General features: G+C 32.6%; 1 protein-coding gene across 1 annotated transcript in view; it reads left to right on the top strand.

The window, feature by feature from the left end:
* The first annotated feature begins 5,633 nt into the window (after nt 1–5,633).
* LOC143255062 (nephrin-like) overlaps nt 5,634–17,474 on the top strand; it is a 79,390-nt gene continuing 67,549 nt past the window's right edge. The window contains exon 1 of the mRNA XM_076510111.1: nt 5,634–5,829. The gene's annotated coding sequence lies outside the window, so the exon portion shown is untranslated. The remainder of the gene's footprint in view (nt 5,830–17,474) is intronic.

Below are 17,474 nucleotides of genomic sequence, written 5' to 3'. Positions count from 1 at the left end.
TAATATACAAGTTTAAGGATTAGAATAAGCAATTCAAAAATTAAGTTACACCACTTAGAGAAACTAGGTACAAGAAAAATTCTTATTTTATCACAAAGTTTCTAGATATCTTACAAAGTCTATTAAGTGTGACTGAAACAATGTGAGTAAAAAGGTATGTGTTTTGTAAAAAATCCTGTTTGTTTTGTTTATTATTTCAAGTTTTACCCAATGCAGTTTCTTCTATTTTTCCAAAATTGTTATTCCTTGCAGAAAAATACATCTCACAGCCATACTAGTTATAGAAACTTCGTCACTCGGTGCACTGTAATCGTCTGTGACGTTTAGTCTTGTCTATAAGTCTGTATTTATTTACTGACTTAAAAGGAAAGTTTACTTTGGTCATTGCAATTGAACTAGTTCCTAGGTACAAAGAGAAGGTTAACCAGAATTACGTCCACATAAATCTGTCAGATACCCTCCATCTGTCGTTTATGAACGACAAGGGCTTTCTTAAAGGCTGTCTATTTTGTTTTTACTGTAGCCTCTCTCCCCAGAGTTAACAGTAAGCTTCAACATAACTATTATATAAAATATAAATAGATTCCCACGCCATCAGAATTCAGTACACGCTATGTAAATGTACACTCTCATATTACAGACGGAATGGTTTCTCAACAAAACAGCAATAGGGTAGTTTCCACGAATATGGTTCGTCTGGAGCTATTATCTGTCAGCTTTCACTCATAGAATGTTATCAAGATACAGACTTCAAAGATGTTAAAGTAAATTGAAAAATGTCAAATGAAAATATTTTTATACCTCGTTTGTATGGTTCCACTGACTTCAGCAATATGTAAATAGTGTACATATTTCTAAATCACAATGACTGGTAAGACTGGTCACAGAATGTTATGGTTTTATGTATTAACTAAATAAAAAAGAACTTTTTATATTAAATGCATATTTATTAATAAGAAATTGCACACATTTTTGTTTTCTCGCTTTAGTCTTTACTATTTACTCTATTTTTTGTTGCTAGTTCCAGTGTGAGATTATGCTTACAAGTTTTACTTACAATTTTGTTTTACGAGTTTCGAATTTACCCTTTCCCTAGCTCTAAAAACGACCAGAAGCTTATTTCGTGTTCTGTTTTAAATTTACGCAATAACGTAAGTTATAGTGTTGAAGGCATTCGCAATGAGTCTGCGTAATTACATGAAGAATGTATAACAATATTTAAGACAACTGCCATGTAGTACTCAAGAAATGATTTGGCTTTGTTTTTTTTTAACTTCGCGCAAAGCTACACGAGAGTTATCCATGAATAGTGGGATTGACAGTCACTTATAACGCTCCCGCGACTGAAAGGGCAAACATGTTTGTTGCGAACGGGGATTCAAACCCGCAACCCTCAGATTACGAGTCGAACGCCTTAACCCACCTGCCCATGCCGGGCCTTAAGAAATGATAAGTGTCACCTTTACTCGTTTGTTTCTTTTGTTTTTTTAATTTCGCGCAAATCTGCTCGAGGGCTATCTGCGCTAGGCATTCCTAATTTAGCAGTGTAAGACTAGAGGGAAGGCAGCTAGTCATCATCATCCACCGCCAACTCTTGAGCTACTCTATTACCAAAGAATAATGGGTTTGACTGTCACATTATAACGCCCTCACGGGTGAAAGGGCGAGCATGTTTGGTGCGACTGGGATTCGAACCCACGACCCTCGGATGACGAGTCGAACGCCTTAACACGCTTGGCTTTGCCGCCCCATAGATAGTTGATTGCGCAGCTTTGAGCTTAATAACAAACGAATCGGCTGAAGATTTTATAAACATTTTGTGTACATTATAATATAAAACAGAAATATAGCATTGCATTTTGTCCTTCATCAGGAAGCGTCATCTCGACGTAGTCGCATTTACGACTTGAAAATGTTTTTAGAAGTCTCAATTTATTATGTAATGCTGCTTTACTCGAGTGTGTTAAATACATGTTAAATCTTTATTTAAATCTAAAGCATGATAAAATAGCTTTGAACATTCTCCAACGTTTTAAGAATTTTAAGCTTACGATGACATGACTGAGCACAATCATGTGTTTCAATTGATTTTTGTCCATATTTAAATCGTAGCGTTTCGAATTTATGTTTATATTTGTACAAAATATGTGAACGTTTCGAGGAATATAGAATGGTAGTTAATTAATGAAAGTTTGTTTTGAATTAAGCACAAAATACACGAGGGCTATCTGTTCTAACCGTTCCTAATTTAGCAATGTAAGACTAGAGGGAAAGCAGCGAGTCATCATCACCCACTTCCGACTCTTGTGCTACTCTTTTACCAAGGAATAGTGGGATTGACCGTAACGGTATAACGCCCCCATGGGTGAAAAGGCAATTAATTATGTTTGATGTGAGGGGAATTTAAACGAGTCCAGCGTCCTAACCATCTGGCCGTGTTGGTTTTCACCAATGAAACAAAGTGGAAATAATTACACCTGCCACAAAAATATAAACAAAAAACTTTGAAAGAACTAGAATTATTTGATTCTTATGCTAAATATGGAAACGTCGGTATATCCATGATAATTCAAGAAACAACGATGTTAATAACGTATTCACTTGCTATAATTCCTTAATAAATATGCTCTGAGACCAGATAACTTATTTGTAAACTAAAAGGCCATGAAAAAACTCAAGTTTTGATTCTGGCGGTAACCACAACATAGATATCTTGTTGTATAGCTTTGTGTTTAATAACAAAAGAACAACTAATATTTTATCACGATTTCTTCACTACATTGTTTTATTTATCACCATTTTTATAAATAGTCTTTCTAACAAATTTAGAATAGTTTTTCACTACATTGTTTTCTTATCATTTTCTATATTTTATAAAGTTAACAAATTTGAAATACTATTTTTCACTACGATGTTTCATTTATCATTTTCTTATAAAGTATATTTAACAAATTTAGAATATTTTTTCACTGCATTGTTTTATTTATCATCATTTATATTTTATAAAGATAACAAACCTAGAATACGGGTAATTGCTAAATAAATATTGAAACCTAGACGAATCTGAACAACAGTGTTTTACAACTGAATTATTAATTGTTAATTTGAATATATTTATCAGATTTAAATGGAATTCCAAACCTCATACGAAAAACGCCAACAAATTAAACAGATATCTGGTGGTGGAGGGAATTGTTTAATTTTTTTCCTTTGAGCAGTTTTATAGTAATGACTCTGACTGCCGCGTGCACATAAACTGCTTTTTCGTTTTAAAATATAAATATAACTTTTTTGTTTTAAGTAGAACAAAACACAATATGAATTATGTAAAGAGTGTGTCAAGTATTGGAAGTAAACACTTTCTTCACACAACAATAGGTAGAGTAACACCGTTAGGCAGGAAATGTAACAAAATGCATTATTCAACGTAAAACTTTATTAAAATAAACATTACCCAAAGGAAAATATTATTTGTTGTCGCGAAATGTCAGTAAAACAAAACAATTCATGGACTTTATTCTTACTATAAAGTGAAACCATTCAAGTGATAACATACATACATGATGGTTAACATTTATATAGTTGATGGCTCATGTTTTATTTCACCGGTTAATCAAGAGTAAAATAGGTTGTTTAGTTCTTTTTTATTCCAATATTCTTATATGAATTAAAATTGTTATGATGGTAATTTTCGTTAATATCGTATTGGATATCGCAGCGTAAATGTTTGTGTTCGGTTGTACGACTAGTTTGAATAACAAAGTTTTGCTTCTGGATACAAAGCGATTTTATTATCTTCTTTTAAAAATAATGACAACAAAAATAATACGATAAGCCCTCATTTCAGTCACTTAGTCGGGATTGGATAGAGTTGTAGAAATTTATTTGTTATTTTAAGTTGTTTCTCTGGCAACTTCAATGCTATTTTTTGTTCCCTTGAGGCTTCTTTTGTTGTGATGCCAGCTGTTTCAAAAAAAGAGGATCGACATATGATAAATGTTGAAACTAATAAAGTTTCATAATGTGTTGTGTACTTAGAATTCCAGCAACACTGAAGACTTAACTTTATAGGTAGTTTCAATGGTAAGTTGATTAAAACAAAGTGTAGTTAATTTTGCAAAAACAAAATACACTGAAACTACCCAGCAATCCCTGTTTTCGTTCTTCCCTTAAAGTCTAGAACCTCCTTGATTATTTCTGTGGTTAATTAGAAGAAAACAATTCAAGATGTTTGGTTGGGACTGAACATATGACGCTCGGTATCTTTGAAAAAGTGCAAATATAATATTATTGGATAAGATCATAATCACGGAAGCAGAAACGGGACTTACATTGGAATTTGATTCAGAATGCAATTTAGGAATAATTAGACGGTTAAACTCTGTGGTTAAACATCATCTTCTGTGAAAATAAACAATTTATCTTGAGAATAAATATGTTTTCTGTATCTTTCTATATCTTTTCTGCTAATGCGTCGAACATTTCTTCAGATTTATCTTTAGCAAGCTCTATTTAAAACAAAGAGATTACATTTATAATTAAAGTGAACTACAATGGCCTGTTTCTACTGAAAATTCAGCCATAGAGATGGTTTAAAATCAAATGAAACTATAGTTTTATTTACCGGTAACTAAGATGTATAGAAAGTAATATTACAATCTAGTGGGTGGATATGTTTTCTTTTAGTAAATCCACATTGGCTTATCTGCTGTGTCCATCGAGGGGAATGGAACCCTTTATTTTAACGTTGTAAATCCGTAGACTAACCACAGTTCCAGCGAGGAAATACTACAATCGACTATTACAGTGTACAAAAATGATAATGCTTGTACCAAACAAGACAGTCGTGTTTATTGACTGGTAATGCTGGTACCAAACAGGGCAATCATGTTTATTGATAGGTAATGTTGATACCAAACAAGACAGTCAGCAGAGACTAAGAAGTAATGCAGCTATCAAATCCACACACTGTGAGGTTATCACTATACGTTTAACTTTGTCCTAATCTGGTCCTCTTCTGGTTCAGTAACCAGCCCGTGACTTACTACGCTAAAAAAGTTTAATATCCACATAACATTGTTCACTGCATATCTTTATGCTTAGCAAGAAACAAACAAACCGTTCCTAGTTTCCACATGATGATAGCGTCTTTGTTAGTTAAAATTAATAATCTTAATTATTAAAGTATATTGTTCTTGGCGACACAAAGGTTGAAGTTTCGTCGTGTCATTTAGTTAACGAAACAAACTAAAAAACATTCACCATTTTGTCTTCTTAGCCTACGCGCCACCCTTACTCAGTCTTTTTAGAAATCTCTAAACGATATATTACCAGTAATTTTAACATCACATAATAAACATGCATAGAACTATTTTGACTCACAGCTTATAAAAAAACCTTAACATTTATCTACTAAAACACGTGAATATTCATTATAATAAAATATATAATCATCTGAAGAAATTTTCATCTCAGTTTTCTCGTTTCAGCAGGTCTATTGTTCCTCGTAAGTTATTCCCTTAAGACTAATGACTAATAAGGTGCGCCACCTTCTGTTCTCTTTGAGAAATAACGAACTCACAGGCTTGTAAAGAACCAGGATCTATCTCCATTTCTAACAGTCGATACTGCGCGCTGCTAATATAACGGAGACTCGAGAAGACAGGTCAGAGAACTAGTGCTTTTAAATACAATATTTTTATCTAAAATCTTAAAGTTGTGACACAAGGTTGTTGGGGCTATATGTGAATGATTTATTAACCCGCATTTTGTGAACCATACAGTGATCGTCAGTCTGGAGAACCTTTTTTTTATTGGACCATCTCTCAAGTAAGTTATTCATACTCACATGCACACCTATTATTTAACGTACATAGAAACTTTCCCTTCAGTCTTGTTAATTTAAAAGTAAAATTGCGTGGGTTAAAATAATACATTTTGGACACTGCTGGTCTCTTACTTTCAGGATATATTTATAAAATCATGTTTATTGTAAATGTTTGGATTATGTATATCCAATAAACATTCTAGCTTCTTTCAGTGAACAAATACTTCGGTACTATTTTGTTTTTTTTTATTTATATTCGTGAATTAAATACGTGTAATTCAAGTATGTTTACTACATTTGATACAGAAGTAATCATAATGTATCTCGAAATGGCTGGTATGGGTATTAACACTTTTACTTCAGTGTAACCCAAATATGACCTAGGAAGGTCGAAACGTTCTCTGCTTTATTAGTAAAAGTGTTAACACCCATACCAGCCGTTCTGAGATAGATTTCTATTTCAAATGGGTTTCTCGTCATCAAGAAGTAATCATAGTTTCCAATATATGATTTTCCTTCAACTATCTATCCAACTGAGTTTTAATTCACTAGCCTTATTTTATTATTGGGTTATTTCTCTAAATGGAAAATGTGACATCCTATTTTCCGTTAGGTGTCATCTGTTCAGCGAGTAATTTTTATGTTGGTGTTAACTATTATAAGCTAACGCTTATAAACTTACAGAAAATTATTCATCACAAATCAAAAACGGTTGTAACAAAATTAACATTTATTTTTTTACAAATAATTTATAGCTGTTAAGGATACGACATTGTAGTCCACAATACATTAACCACTTACTGCAGGTAAAAACGAAGTAAAATAACCAAATTATGTAAAGATAAAGGAAAATTAATTCGCCATGTTTTGGTTATTCATATTAATATACTAAGTTAATTGAAACCAATTCTGACAGCTAGACAAAAATAAATCTCACAAGACATTATTGTCTTTACAGATAAAAATACTATTAACTGTGATTCCATACAAGTAACGAAACAATATTCTAATCTTTATAAGAAACCTATTTAATTAGGTATATTATTTACAAGGCTGAATTTTACTTTTGATCAAAATACGCAGCTTCGTTTTATTGGAAGCTAACACTAGATGCCACACTGAGTAATCAACTTACAGAGTTAACGATCACTAACATTGTGTTGCGAGTTCAGTGATATTTATATTAATATTAAACACATTTAAACAAGTAGGGTAACTACCGATAGAAGTGTATGAGGAGTTCAGTGTTATGCTGGTGTTATACGTTTAGCTTGTTGGAATACGTAATAACTACGTTAGAAAAGTCTTTACTTACTAATAGAAATGTGTAAGGACTTCAGTGATATTTTGTTGTGATTGGAGGTAGTTACGTGCAAGGAATTCTGCAATCAATTTGTTATTAAGAAATGAAACCAGAGTATTTTTCTATTAAAATATATACCATTGTTCCATTGACAAAGGCTTTTCGAAAGAAACCTTTTACGAAACTTTGAACGAAGTATCAAAGGTTATATATCTCGTATTTCCTAAATCTATTCAGCAGACGTTGGTGTTCCCATACGTACATAGTTTTGCAGTTTACACATCACAATGGCGAATGAAAGGGGGAAACGTATAATGTATTATCGTCACAGGTTTTGTGTATGTTTAAAAATACAAATACAAACCTGTAGTTTTCTTGCAAAACTTTCATTCTCGTGAAACTACCTTGGTTCTTAATTGAGTATTGTTCAACAACACATGTAAAGAAAGCTTAGACACATGGTAAAGTTTAGATTCAAACGTGCCGCTTTATTATAAGTTACCAATTTATTGAGATTGTGTAGATGAAATAACGTGCATATTTGTGAAAATTTGTGTTAATTATCTATATATATATACAGGAGACATAACAGCCTTATAATAATTTCATAACAAACTAAAATTCCGTCTGTAATGAAACACGTACCTATCTACATATTATTTCAAAGTTATTATTTTACGTTTATTTTCTGGAATTGTTGAACTATTTATTGACAAACAATATATTAAAGGTAATTAATTGATAAATTATGATTTATTATTTTCAATCTTCATTTATCATTTGAAGTTCGTGATGAAGAGAAACCCACTTGAAGTAAAAATGTATTATTAAAACGGCTTGTATTGGTATTTTTATGTCAACCTGAAGATGATCTAAGAAGATCGAAACGTGGTTCTGTACTTTAATTAAAGTTGTAATGCCCGTAACGGCCATCTTGAGAATACATGTTTGGTCATAAGTCACTGCTTTTATCACAATCGATTTTTTTTATGTTAAAACACAAAAGTTAGACATTTATATGTAATTCCTTGGCTTTTAACTGGTTCATATTATAAATTAAAAAAGACGAAGCTGAATGTCGGGATTCGATAGCCGCATAGATAGCCCCTTCAGCAACTTATTGTTTGTTTATTTCTTAAGTGTAGTGTCTTTTCTCATATATAAAAATAGTTAAATATGACACAAATTACATAATGTCATACAAGAACTCTCAAACATAATTGTAGTATTTAATTTTCATAAATTCGGTTTGCTGTGAAAAACATTTGGGGGGGTTCAATACGGAAAGTGTTGCTTATATTAAACGACATGTGATATTTTCTTCCTATCTGATGGCTAGCATTAGAATAACGTTTTCGATGTTTTTATCTTCCTTTATGGACGTAATTTTCTCTGAACACTCTCTAGCAGCTTAGTGGTAAACGTCCTTAGAGGAGACAAGCAGCAGAATGTAAACTAATTCCCAAAGTTTGGTCCCTAGTAGCGTTTAATTACGGTTTACCGGAATGTTTTTGGTCACTTGAAGTAAACACAAACCCTGATTTATCTCAATCAAGTTTTTACTCGTACAGGTAAATGATAAAGTATTTATCCAAATCATTAGACATGTCTGTAGCTAATTCCCAGAAGGTTTTCTTTTGTGTTTAATTAAGCACGAAGCTACGCAATGGCTATCTGTGCTTTACCAACCACGAGTATCGAAACCCGGTTTCTAGCTTATTGGTTCGCAGATATACCGCTGTGCCACTGGGAGGCAATTCCCAGAAATTATCGATATATATACACACACATTGTAGAAATGCACTTATACGTTTAGCTTGTAGAATTAGTAATAACTACTTTAGTGAAGTCTTTACGTCGTTTCACATGTGTTGAACAAATTGCATGAAGTACATACTTCTATCTTCAAGCAGAAAATAGGTTTTTTTTATGATAGGAAACCTCCACTATGATTCTAAAACGCTTACTCTAAGAAGACAAAAGAAAACATCGAAGAACTGCAGTGAAACATACATGTAGTTGTTTAGTTATAAACGTGATTCCGTATTGATCGATTATTTATCTAATTTCACTATGTTATGTTCATAGATGAAAAACATAAACAATTTTAAAGCTACTTTTACTTTACATAGGTTTATCTATTCTTACGTATAAATTATTATCTACTAAGTTATATAATACAATCGTATATTTTAATTTACGATAGAACCCGAAATGTTATACATGAATATATATGGTATCTGTAGAGAACATAAACTATACTAAATAAAGATAAAATGCTCCATTTCAAAACTGCAACAGTTAAGTAAGAACACAAAATATTATATTGCACAAGCACGAGCGTGATTAGTGCTGGAGATATCAGGCATAAGATGGTAAATTTTTGTATATCTTAGTACCCAAATGTATGACGGCAAAAACCTGTTAAAAACGTTTTGAATGTAATCTTGTACGGATGCATTAATACGTTATCTCTATGTGCAGATCTCACGAGTATCTGAGGGAGTTTGATGTTATGGTTTAATCGTAGGCTTATGGGAAGAAAGAGTAGCCCGTCTCAGTCACTCTTAAAAATATGCAATTTGAGGTTCTGTTCACGCATTTATTTTTGTGCTATTAACACACTTATTTCTTTCAGTGTATCTTTGTTTTTACTTTATTGTGGAAACATCTGTTATCATCAGGTGATTTAACAACGAAAATCACAAGTTGAAAAACTTTCAAAAAGTGGTGTACTTATCTTTACAGTCGTTTCGTTATTAAATTATCCGTCATTAATAAAAAAGATGTTTTATTTTTCATTACGTTCCGAATATCTGTAACGATGCTACTAAGAGTTACATTTCTGAAAGATATAACTGAACTCGCCTCTCAATTTGAAAGTTGATTTTAACGGTATTTTTTTTTTAAATAGGGTAACTTTCTGCACCCAGACGTTAACTGGGTGCAGAAATAGGTATAAGTTACGTTTCTTAGAAAACACTAAATATAAATGTTTTATTTCGATCTTTTAGAGAAGATGATTTCGACAGTAAGATTAAAAACGAACTTTTCTTCAAAGGAAGTAAAATACACTTACACATTCTTAATTACACCAGTTTAGCAAAACTGAATTCTAGAGTAACTTTCAACTGTACTCTTGACCAAAGTGACTTGTTATTTTCTTTAAATCTCGTATGTACTTTGTAGCTTTAAAGCTACATCTTCGATTATGGCTTTTTATTATTACCGATCATATCACATTCGCAAATACGTCCTGAAACTAAATATAGTATGTTGATTAAATAAGACACATTTTATAAGCTGTGATGATTGTTAAGAAAATTACACTCAAATAGCGTTATTAACGTCACATTATAACGCCCCCACGGCTGAAAGGGCGAGCATGTTTGGCGCGACAGGGATGCGAACCCGCGACCCTAAGGTTACAAGTCGCACGCCTTAACACGCTTGGCCATGCCGGGCCAGGCTATACGGGTGAACTCGCGACTTGAATATGATAATTTAAAGTATATTCTACAACCATTTTTAAAAATTATATTTTTCTGGTTTCAAAAAGAGTAATGTTTGTTATGATTATGGTAAAATTATATTGTATAGGGGGTGCTAATATACAAAATTATGCTTTAAGTGACGGGATGCTCACGTTTTAGCGGTGGTTTATACTCTAACCTCACGATATTTTACTAAATACTGTACACATTTTCCGATAAAGCATATTTCATGTTTGTTCTATTTCATCTAAAAGTAAAATGCAAAACATAACATAAATTAGTTGTTAGTGTATAATTCTATTCCTTTTTATAAATGTGTTACCAGCGGATAGGAAATATGGTACGTTTTTATTGTTTATACATGAAAGTTTGATAATAACAAATGTAAGGCAATACCTGCAATACCAATTTGAACTATGAGTAAAATCTTGATGGGAATAATGTTAAGTTTTATAAAGGAATGTGATACTGGTGTTCTGGTTCGTCTCTTAAGACATCTAAGCCAAGTGTTGTTGATAATGGCAGTTGAAACAGAATTTTAAGTTGTATCTACAAAAATATTGAGAAGAAAAGTGTAAAAAGTATAATGTGTTTTTTTTTTTCTAATAGCAAAGCTCGGTGGGCTCAGCAAATAGCCCAATGTGGGGAATCGAACACCTGATTTTAGCGTTGTAAATCCGTAGATATACCGCTGTACTAGCGGGGGGCAAGTATAATGTCATTTAATGAGTTGTGTGGTTAGGCCGAATTCAGTATTATGTGTTCATTTGTGGGCTATATGCTTAAGAAAGGGCATTGAATTATTGTAAATTATTCAGATGCAAGATAATAAGATGATGGAAAGTGAAGTTCGGTTATAATATATCTGAACTGGTGAAAAACATTGTTAAAGAAATTAACAGTGCTAATGAATCATCGTTTTATTTCTGTTTAATTATTAGAATGGTAATAGTAGGGGACAAATATAAATTTTGTTTCTTTATTAGAATGGTTGGTCTTCAGATGTGTTAGCTTAATGTAATAATTAGGACAGTCAAGATGTTTCCCTTTAATGTTACATTTTTCTGAGCATGGTTATGCTCTAATAACGGTTGTGTACTTGACAGTAGTCCTGCGGTATAGTTTTCATTGCATGTCCGTCATGTCACAAGCCCAACATTCCTCCTTATACACTTTCCATAATACTTCAAAGGTAAGAGAACGACGGTTTTTCCAGTTCTCATTCCAGTAGTCTAAGTCTGGAGACTTCACCTTCAAGTTATCGTACGAATTGACACGAATATTCGTTTTGTTTTCCAAATTCTAGGTGGTGAAAGGATGGGTATAAGTTGCTTGTGTGCTTTTCCAGAAAAAAAAAAGCCTTCTTTATCTTGTTACTCACTAATGTCTAGGACAAGGGAAAGCTTTTGTTTGTTTCAGTATGTTTGTTTAAAGTTAAGTACAAAGCTACAGAGTGGGCTATCTGTGCTCTGCCCTATACAGGCATCGAAACCCCGGGTTTTAGCGTTGTAAGTCCGCAGATATGCCGCTGTGCCACTGTGCAGCAGACTACTTTTGCCACTGAAATTTTAGTTCGTTCGTTTCAAATATCGTTACGTACAATGGGGTTCTCTCCTCTTGCAATTTTGAATTCCCGATACATAACTGATGTTATTTACACATTTTCAAGAGTGATACGTTTTTGTTAGCACCGTACTACTTACGTAACCTGAAACAACGTAAAGATTTAATTAAAACATATTCAGTACTTTATCGTCATATCATATGTGTGTGTTTTCTTGCAGCATTGGTTCGCACCCGCGTCGCGCTAAACATGCTCGCCCTCCCAGCCGTGGGGGTGTATAATGTGACGGTCAATCCCACTATTCGTTGGTAAAAGATAGCCCAAGAGTTGGCGGTGGGTGGTGATGACTAGCTGCCTTTCCTCTAGTCTTACACTGCTAAATTAGGGACGGCTAGCACAGATAGCCCTCGAGTAGCTTTGTGCGAAATTCCAAAAAAACAAACAAACAAACTTGCAGCAAAGCCACATCGGGTTATCTGTTGAGCCGACCCTACCGCTGTAATTGCGGGAGGGGGGGGGGCTCGTCACATTATATTGACTTCCTGGTTTACATAATCCAAACTATGGTTGGAAACAAATTTCAATTTATTTTACAAGGATTTCGTTTCCCCTTTACAACACACACAAAAAAATACAAATTTAATCAAAACGAAGCTGCCTTAGTTCTGACCAGACTTGAAAGTACGAACATAATATTGGGTTGAGGAATAATTCGTGAGCGTTTTTTCAAGTTAAAAAAATATATTCATAAATGAAACGCTTTCGCAAAATATTTCATGTCATTTGGTAGATAATTTTTTGCTCTAATAGATGGAGTGTTTGATTTTCATATGTCTTTAATTTTTGCTTTCATTTTCAGCTCATTAAATAAAATGTCAAGTGGAGAAAATCGAGCATTTTCGACACCATCTGCTTTTCGCATTTAATTTCTTGCAATTTCGTTTAAAACAATGCATGCTATATACCTAGGTATTACATGAAATAAAGTATCATAATAAATGTTTTGGGTGTAATGTGTTCATGCATTGAAGTATTGTATAGTCTTGCATGTAATGCTTGAATGAAATTATTTAAAAACGCTCACGAATTATTCCTCAACCTAATAATAGATAAATTCTCAGGAGCTGTTCCGTAAAACATATTAACTTTCTGGTTAGTATTATTCCGATGACAAAAGTTTCTTTTTGATTTATCTAATAATAACATAATTCATGTCTTTTGTAACCAATACAATAAACATTGTTTTAATATGTAAAGAAAGCCAAACAAATGAAAGTTAGTTCTTTAAATCCAGAAAGTTATTCAATAGTTGAGTTTGTGTTTATATATACATACACACACACACACACTATACGTGTCTTCATGAGCCTGGCATGGCCAGGTGGGTTAAGCCGTGCGACTCGTAACCTGAGGGTCGCAGGTTTGCATCCCCGTCGCACCAAACGTGCTCGCCTTTTCAGCCGTGGGAGCGTTATAATGTGACGGTCAATCTCACTATTCGTTAGTAAAAGAGTAGCCTAAGAGTTAGCGGTGGGTGGTGATGACTAGTTGCCTTCCCTCTAGTCTTACACTGCTAAATTAGGGACGGCTGTCACAGATAGCCCTAGAGTAGCTTTGCGCAAAATTCTAAAACAAACAAACAAGTGTCTACACTGTCAGTTGTTGTGTACACTAAACTTTTATACTGTGAGTAGTTATTTGAACACTTTACTTTCTTTTCAACTGTTCTGTATGTGTTTATATATGTGTTAGTGAAGTTAAATAACTATATTTAAATAATTTAAATAAGTAAACAAAATCCAGCCTATGATTAATTATATTATAACCATATTTTTAAGCCAAAACAAAACACATTAAAGTTAAACAAAATATGATGCCTTAAAAAAAAATCCAATGGTACAAGCTATAACATAGGATTATAAAACGTATCCTGGTTTTGTAGGTGACTGCGGAAATAGGACACACATTGCGGTGGGGAAACACTGCCTATCAGTCTTAATCTCGTATTCGCTAGTCTCACACGAGAAGATTAGAAATTATAAGAGCGAGATATGGATGCTCAAGCCCAAAACGTCCCACATCTATACCACCCTTCATTGCCTGCAGACAGTTGTGGGAAGGTGACTGCTCTCCCAAGTTAGAATAAGAAAACGATAAACATAAAAAAGATGAAAAAAATAAGTAAATTAGGTACTACCATTCTGGGGTAAGTAAGATAAAACTTACCTCTCGATGTTAGCGTTTCTGCCCTCAAAATGGTGGAGGCATTAATTAACACGACATCAGCAAAGTGATAGTTAATGTGACTGTCGTACTTTTATATGCGGCTTAAAGTGTACATCCGCATAAAGTAGTGCAAAGTTCTTAGATGACATTATTCTTAGCTAAAAATAATCATTAATAATGTTTAGAAAAAAATACGATTTTTTGTTTATTTGTATTTATTTAGTACATTTTTTGTACTTATTACAAAATAATTTAATTTCATCTAAAATCCCTTTATTAAATAATATCTAATAAATAAGGATCCTTGTATTGATAAACAAAGCCCCCGAAATTCAAGGAAGTTTGGCCATTTATTATCCGAGTCCCGAAGTAAACCAAGTTAATTTTGCTTTCAAACTACCAATTTAATCTTGTATGAAATTCTAATAAAGTTAGTTACTGTAATGTGACAACACATTCCAATTAGACTTTCAAACATTTTAAAACGTTAATCAGGTACTTTGTTTTAACCTGGGTACTAAATGTGAAGTATTACTAAAATAATATCAAATATTAATATTGAACTCTTGGTCAAATATTGTGAGATAAAAAAATTGTTTATAGATTAATTCTAAACACTTTATCATGAAAGTAATCATTGCAAGATCAACTACAAGATAAATTAATGATATCTAGAATCATTTCAAAGTTTATTTCAAGCATAAACTAAATATGTTTTAGGACTTAAAGTAATAGCCGCAGAAGTTTTCTTCCATAAACAGAAATTAGGCATAGTGTATTACAACTGCTGTTTTAACCCTTAAATTATAAATTGGTTAAATACAAAGTTCGCCAACATGGTTCCGATATTGTATAAAATTAGCAGCTATACGTTTTTATTTTCTGCGCATCACCCAGTAAAAAACGGACAAGACGTTTTCAAAACCACTCATTTTCCAAAAGAAACCCAAACAGTAATTTTATAAACAACTGCAGTTTTTACTTATGTTTTGGTTGACTTTTACTATGTTTCACATATAACAAGAACTCTTCTCTATCCAACATAGATCCACAAGTAATTCGGTACATAAATGGTTTGAAAAATGTTTATCTTTTTAACTGGACTTTTAATCTCTAATCCTAGGGACAAAATTCAATTGTTATTTATTTAAAATCCTAATATTGAAGACTTCAAGTATGAGACAGCAAACCATTCTATCAATACGATTCAGTTTAATCGCCGATGTTTAAGATTCGGTGTTCAACTTTGACTATCGTGCGCGAAGTTGAACAGTAAGTAAAATTATTTGAGCAGGGATCAAGTTATTTCCCAGGAACTGATGTTATCGTGATCAGCTTGCTAGTCCATTTAAAGTATTATCACCGTCAGACTAGTACATTTATTTTACGATAATGAATACAACAAGTTATCTTATAAGAAAAACTGTAAAAATATTAAAGGTTGTAATAATAATTATTGTTATTGGAGAACAGCATAAACTATTAACAACGATTATCTAGTTTGTTATTTCTGTTGTTTGGTTATAATTTGTTGCATATCACTATATACGAAAATAAGAAATCAAACCAGGATATTTTCAAAATTATAGGAAGCTGTGTTATCATTTACATTGTGTTAAATAGTTTGAGTAGAGGATTTCAAGAAATCAAAAACAGAAAAACTGATCAATCATTATAATTCATTTTACTTTTCACTGACTTCGCTTCAAGAGTTTGTTTTTTTCTGCAGATTTGGTATAATATTCAACTTTTATACTTTTATTGTCCTATAGCAATATCGAAATGGTTGGTCGAACTTAAACTTCTATGTATAGGAACAATAATGAGATGATAATAGGTGTAGTTTTGTTTCATGTGCATATCTGATGTCAGCTAATATTAAACAAAGAAACATAATCGCTGCTATTGGTTAGCTATGTCTAAATTTTGTAATATAATTTAGTATTTGAGATATATGTACCATTATAAAAAAACCAGGTTAGAATCAGTAGTTATGGAAAATAATTTCTTGGCTCAAAAGACGAGTAAAGCACATATTCAGGAGTCATTTATTATCAAAGTCAAACAGCAACAAATATGGATGAAATGTTACAATTATACAAGTTAATCATGAAGCTTGTTGACGGTCATCTTGTTTGTCATGCCGATGATGCAATGAAGAGATGAAAACAAAGACAATTTGAAAACTCAAAACGTTCTAGCCTTGCCGAGCAGACAAGTTTAATATGTCCACGTGTTATTTTACACCAATAATTTTGCTGGTTACTATGTATCTTAAATAATTAACAATAAAATATGAACTGAGTAAACAACATGTAATAATATCGACTTACGTATCGCAAACCTTATGACAGTCTGAAACTAAAAAGGAGTTAAAATTAAAATAGAAAGAAAGCTATAAGTGGAAGGATTCAGTAATTCAATAATTGTTGTTGTTGTTGTTGTGAGAGCGATATGTTTCAGAATATTTTGACTGAGTTGTGAATATAAATATTCGCAATAGCCTAAACAAACAATTAACCCCTACTATAAACTGACAATAGTTACCCTATATTTCCACTGTCTCGTCTCACTGCACACAGACATTTTTCTTTTGCTCATGCTCAGTACCATGTTTTATGATGTCAGAATAAAAAAACTAGGTTCAAGAAGTTTTCATATCAAATGTTTAAAAACCTATAACCCAAGCGCTTTCAAAAGTTTAGGGTTTTTAATTATTTCACACAATAACATAATTTTGATTCACGTAACGCATGTTACGAAGTTTCGGTTTCCATCAGAGTTAGGGCTCTTCGTACATTATCTGTCCTTGGTCTTTGTGCAAAAGATGAGTTTTCTTTCGAGCAACATGAAATAAAGACCTAAATGGATTCCCACAACTGTATAGAAAGTTGTTGCTGGCTGAAGATGGTATATTTTATTTAAGAACACTCAACTAATAAAGTTTAATCCAAAGTCATGTAGATAACAAACACTATGCAAACCCACAAACGTTTTATAGCATAAAATTTTGGCAAAAATAATTGACAATCCCATTTGAAGTTTGCCTTCTTTAGAAAC

The sequence above is a fragment of the Tachypleus tridentatus genome, chromosome 7, assembly GCF_004210375.1.
Source record: "Tachypleus tridentatus isolate NWPU-2018 chromosome 7, ASM421037v1, whole genome shotgun sequence".
Lineage (NCBI taxonomy): Eukaryota > Metazoa > Arthropoda > Merostomata > Xiphosura > Limulidae > Tachypleus > Tachypleus tridentatus.
This window is presented reverse-complemented; position numbering and strand designations above follow the sequence as displayed.